Source organism: Anomaloglossus baeobatrachus, chromosome 7 (assembly GCF_048569485.1).
Source record: "Anomaloglossus baeobatrachus isolate aAnoBae1 chromosome 7, aAnoBae1.hap1, whole genome shotgun sequence".
NCBI lineage: Eukaryota > Metazoa > Chordata > Amphibia > Anura > Aromobatidae > Anomaloglossus > Anomaloglossus baeobatrachus.
This window is the reverse complement of record NC_134359.1, coordinates 205900419-205906560: the sequence shown is the minus strand read 5'-3', so window position 1 is coordinate 205906560 and position 6142 is coordinate 205900419. Positions and strand designations below refer to the sequence as shown.

At 37.6% G+C, this 6142-nt stretch overlaps 1 non-coding gene across 1 annotated transcript; it reads left to right on the top strand.

Annotated features, from left to right (window-relative positions):
• The first annotated feature begins 2430 nt into the window (after window positions 1-2430).
• On the top strand, window positions 2431-2504 carry TRNAT-UGU (transfer RNA threonine (anticodon UGU)). The gene has a single exon. It is a non-coding gene; the product is annotated as a tRNA-Thr (tRNA).
• The last annotated feature ends 3638 nt before the right edge of the window (window positions 2505-6142 follow it).

Here is a 6142-nt window from a genome sequence, read left to right as displayed (position 1 = left end):
CCTTGTAAAAATACTATAAAGTCAAACTTGTCTTTCTCATATCCCTTCCTTAGATAGTGCAATGGAGAGATTCTAAATCTGTGTTGTCTAAGTACTCAAAAGGAAGAAGATGTCAGCCAATGTAGGATGGCATCAAGCATGCCAAATGAAAACAGTGGGTTTACTTTTGCCAGACTGAAATGTTAGAAAAGTTTGATAGCAGCCTTCTTGCACAGGAAATGTTAGAAATATTCACTGCTTGGGCTGAAAAAGATAATTTAGAGTTTCAACATTGGAGATGAAGATTACTTCAACAAGTATGGGATTCAAAAACCATGAATGCAGAACACAATGGATTAGTAGCCATACGCCATAACCACTCGGCAGCTCGTCTACAGGAAGAGTCTGTAGCCAGATGATGTGATCTAATGAGGATTTTGACAAGTCTGTGCAATTTCACTAAAAACTGTGTATGAGCTTCTGGGAAAGTGACTCTTATCATATCTATGACAGTGGATTATGTCAAGAGTTGGACAAGCTCAAACTTTATAAGAGATTAACCAAAGTTTAGGGTTTTAATATCAGTAATTCAATAAAGATTGTATTTTTTGTCACTATTGAAGCCCTGAAAATTAGTCCAGTAAAGAAAGAATTTGCATTAGTCGTCTATCTCTAGACATTTAAGGACACTGAAAGACATGAGGTGAGGGCGACTCTACCAGTAGTGCTTTTCTAATCTTACTCAAAGTGGTGCTGTGGCTTAGTTGGTTAAAGCGCCTGTCTTGTAAACAGGAGATCCTGAGTTCGAATCTCAGCAGTGCCTTCTTTTCATAGCCTCAGTACTGAAGTTTCTATGTTTAACAAAGTACTTTCCTTGTAAAAATACTATAAAGTCAAACTTGTCTTTCTCATATCCCTTCCTTAGATAGTGCAATGGAGAGATTCTAAATCTGTGTTGTCTAAGTACTCAAAATGAAGAAGATGTCAGCCAATGTAGGATGGCATCAAGCATTCCAAATGAAAAAATTGGGTTTACTTTTGCCAGACTGAAATGTTAGAAAAGTTTGATAGCAGCCTTCTTGAACAGGAAATGCTGGAAATATTCACTGCTTGGGCTGAAAAAGATAATTTAGAGTTTCAACATTGGAGATGAAGATTACTTCAACAAGTATGGGATTCAAAAACCATGCATGCAGAGCACAATGGATTAGTAGTCATACGCCATAACCACTCGGCAGCTCGTCCACAGGAAGAGTCTGTAGCCAGATGATGTGATCTAATGAGGATTTTGACAAGTCTGTGCAATTTCACTAAAGATTGTGTATGAGCTTCTGGCAAAGTGGCTCTTATCATATCTACAACAGTGGATTATGTCAAGAGTTGGACAAGCTCAAACTTTATCAGAGATTAACCAAAGTTTAGGGTTTTAATATCAATAATTCAATAAAGATTGTATTTTTTGTCACTATTGAAGCCCTGAAAATTAGTCCAGTAAAGAAAGAATTTGCATTAGTCGTCTATCTCTAGACATTTAAGGACACTGAAAGACATGAGGTGAGGGCGACTCTACCAGTAGTGCTTTTCTAATCTTACTCAAAGTGGTGCTGTGGCTTAGTTGGTTAAAGCGCCTGTCTTGTAAACAGGAGATCCTGAGTTCGAATCTCAGCAGTGCCTTCTTTTCATAGCCTCAGTACTGAAGTTTCTATGTTTAACAAAGTACTTTCCTTGTAAAAATACTATAAAGTCAAACTTGTCTTTCTCATATCCCTTCCTTAGATAGTGCAATGGAGAGATTCTAAATCTGTGTTGTCTAAGTACTCAAAAGGAAGAAGATGTCAGCCAATGTAGGATGGCATCAAGCATGCCAAATGAAAACAGTGGGTTTACTTTTGCCAGACTGAAATGTTAGAAAAGTTTGATAGCAGCCTTCTTGCACAGGAAATGTTAGAAATATTCACTGCTTGGGCTGAAAAAGATAATTTAGAGTTTCAACATTGGAGATGAAGATTACTTCAACAAGTATGGGATTCAAAAACCATGAATGCAGAACACAATGGATTAGTAGCCATACGCCATAACCACTCGGCAGCTCGTCTACAGGAAGAGTCTGTAGCCAGATGATGTGATCTAATGAGGATTTTGACAAGTCTGTGCAATTTCACTAAAAACTGTGTATGAGCTTCTGGCAAAGTGACTCTTATCATATCTATGACAGTGGATTATGTCAAGAGTTGGACAAGCTCAAACTTTATAAGAGATTAACCAAAGTTTAGGGTTTTAATATCAGTAATTCAATAAAGATTGTATTTTTTGTCACTATTGAAGCCCTGAAAATTAGTCCAGTAAAGAAAGAATTTGCATTAGTCGTCTATCTCTAGACATTTAAGGACACTGAAAGACATGAGGTGAGGGCGACTCTACCAGTAGTGCTTTTCTAATCTTACTCAAAGTGGTGCTGTGGCTTAGTTGGTTAAAGCGCCTGTCTTGTAAACAGGAGATCCTGAGTTCGAATCTCAGCAGCGCCTTCTTTTCATAGCCTCAGTACTGAAGTTTCTATGTTTAACAAAGTACTTTCCTTGTAAAAATACTATAAAGTCAAACTTGTCTTTCTCATATCCCTTCCTTAGATAGTGCAATGGAGAGATTCTAAATCTGTGTTGTCTAAGTACTCAAAATGAAGAAGATGTCAGCCAATGTAGGATGGCATCAAGCATGCCAAATGAAAAAATTGGGTTTACTTTTGCCAGACTGAAATGTTAGAAAAGTTTGATAGCAGCCTTCTTCCACAGGAAATGTTAGAAATATTCACTGCTTGGGCTGAAAAAGATAATTTAGAGTTTCAACATTGGAGATGAAGATTACTTCAACAAGTATGGGATTCAAAAACCATGCATGCAGAGCACAATGGATTAGTAGTCATACGCCATAACCACTTGGCAGCTCGTCTACAGGAAGAGTCTGTAGCCAGATGATGTGATCTAATGAGGATTTTGACAAGTCTGTGCAATTTCACTAAAGATTGTGTATGAGCTTCTGGCAAAGTGGCTCTTATCATATCTACAACAGTGGATTATGTCAAGAGTTGGACAAGCTCAAACTTTATAAGAGATTAACCAAAGTTTAGGGTTTTAATATCAGTAATTCAATAAAGATTGTATTTTTTGTCACTATTGAAGCCCTGAAAATTAGTCCAGTAAAGAAAGAATTTGCATTAGTCGTCTATCTCTAGACATTTAAGGACACTGAAAGACATGAGGTGAGGGCGACTCTACCAGTAGTGCTTTTCTAATCTTACTCAAAGTGGTGCTGTGGCTTAGTTGGTTAAAGCGCCTGTCTTGTAAACAGGAGATCCTGAGTTCGAATCTCAGCAGTGCCTTCTTTTCATAGCCTCAGTACTGAAGTTTCTATGTTTAACAAAGTACTTTCCTTGTAAAAATACTATAAAGTCAAACTTGTCTTTCTCATAGCCCTTCCTTAGATAGTGCAATGGAGAGATTCTAAATCTGTGTTGTCTAAGTACTCAAAAGGAAGAAGATGTCAGCCAATGTAGGATGGCATCAAGCATGCCAAATGAAAACAGTGGGTTTACTTTTGCCAGACTGAAATGTTAGAAAAGTTTGATAGCAGCCTTCTTCCACAGGAAATGTTAGAAATATTCACTGCTTGGGCTGAAAAAGATAATTTAGAGTTTCAACATTGGAGATGAAGATTACTTCAACAAGTATGGGATTCAAAAACCATGCATGCAGAGCACAATGGATTAGTAGTCATACGCCATAACCACTTGGCAGCTCGTCTACAGGAAGAGTCTGTAGCCAGATGATGTGATCTAATGAGGATTTTGACAAGTCTGTGCAATTTCACTAAAGATTGTGTATGAGCTTCTGGCAAAGTGGCTCTTATCATATCTACAACAGTGGATTATGTCAAGAGTTGGACAAGCTCAAACTTTATAAGAGATTAACCAAAGTTTAGGGTTTTAATATCAGTAATTCAATAAAGATTGTATTTTTTGTCACTATTGAAGCCCTGAAAATTAGTCCAGTAAAGAAAGAATTTGCATTAGTCGTCTATCTCTAGACATTTAAGGACACTGAAAGACATGAGGTGAGGGCGACTCTACCAGTAGTGCTTTTCTAATCTTACTCAAAGTGGTGCTGTGGCTTAGTTGGTTAAAGCGCCTGTCTTGTAAACAGGAGATCCTGAGTTCGAATCTCAGCAGTGCCTTCTTTTCATAGCCTCAGTACTGAAGTTTCTATGTTTAACAAAGTACTTTCCTTGTAAAAATACTATAAAGTCAAACTTGTCTTTCTCATATCCCTTCCTTAGATAGTGCAATGGAGAGATTCTAAATCTGTGTTGTCTAAGTACTCAAAAGGAAGAAGATGTCAGCCAATGTAGGATGGCATCAAGCATGCCAAATGAAAACAGTGGGTTTACTTTTGCCAGACTGAAATGTTAGAAAAGTTTGATAGCAGCCTTCTTCCACAGGAAATGTTAGAAATATTCACTGCTTGGGCTGAAAAAGATAATTTAGAGTTTCAACATTGGAGATGAAGATTACTTCAACAAGTATGGGATTCAAAAACCATGCATGCAGAGCACAATGGATTAGTAGTCATACGCCATAACCACTCGGCAGCTCGTCCACAGGAAGAGTCTGTAGCCAGATGATGTGATCTAATGAGGATTTTGACAAGTCTGTGCAATTTCACTAAAGATTGTGTATGAGCTTCTGGCAAAGTGGCTCTTATCATATCTACAACAGTGGATTATGTCAAGAGTTGGACAAGCTCAAACTTTATCAGAGATTAACCAAAGTTTAGGGTTTTAATATCAATAATTCAATAAAGATTGTATTTTTTGTCACTATTGAAGCCCTGAAAATTAGTCCAGTAAAGAAAGAATTTGCATTAGTCGTCTATCTCTAGACATTTAAGGACACTGAAAGACATGAGGTGAGGGCGACTCTACCAGTAGTGCTTTTCTAATCTTACACAAAGTGGTGCTGTGGCTTAGTTGGTTAAAGCGCCTGTCTTGTAAACAGGAGATCCTGAGTTCGAATCTCAGCAGTGCCTTCTTTTCATAGCCTCAGTACTGAAGTTTCTATGTTTAACAAAGTACTTTCCTTGTAAAAATACTATAAAGTCAAACTTGTCTTTCTCATATCCCTTCCTTAGATAGTGCAATGGAGAGATTCTAAATCTGTGTTGTCTAAGTACTCAAAAGGAAGAAGATATCAGCCAATGTAGGATGGCATCAAGCATGCCAAATGAAAACAGTGGGTTTACTTTTGCCAGACTGAAATGTTAGAAAAGTTTGATAGCAGCCTTCTTCCACAGGAAATGTTAGAAATATTCACTGCTTGGGCTGAAAAAGATAATTTAGAGTTTCAACATTGGAGATGAAGATTACTTCAACAAGTATGGGATTCAAAAACCATGCATGCAGAGCACAATGGATTAGTAGTCATACGCCATAACCACTCGGCAGCTCGTCCACAGGAAGAGTCTGTAGCCAGATGATGTGATCTAATGAGGATTTTGACAAGTCTGTGCAATTTCACTAAAGATTGTGTATGAGCTTCTGGCAAAGTGGCTCTTATCATATCTACAACAGTGGATTATGTCAAGAGTTGGACAAGCTCAAACTTTATCAGAGATTAACCAAAGTTTAGGGTTTTAATATCAATAATTCAATAAAGATTGTATTTTTTGTCACTATTGAAGCCCTGAAAATTAGTCCAGTAAAGAAAGAATTTGCATTAGTCGTCTATCTCTAGACATTTAAGGACACTGAAAGACATGAGGTGAGGGCGACTCTACCAGTAGTGCTTTTCTAATCTTACTCAAAGTGGTGCTGTGGCTTAGTTGGTTAAAGCGCCTGTCTTGTAAACAGGAGATCCTGAGTTCGAATCTCAGCAGTGCCTTCTTTTCATAGCCTCAGTACTGAAGTTTCTATGTTTAACAAAGTACTTTCCTTGTAAAAATACTATAAAGTCAAACTTGTCTTTCTCATATCCCTTCCTTAGATAGTGCAATGGAGAGATTCTAAATCTGTGTTGTCTAAGTACTCAAAAGGAAGAAGATGTCAGCCAATGTAGGATGGCATCAAGCATGCCAAATGAAAACAGTGGGTTTACTTTTGCCAGACTGAAATGTTA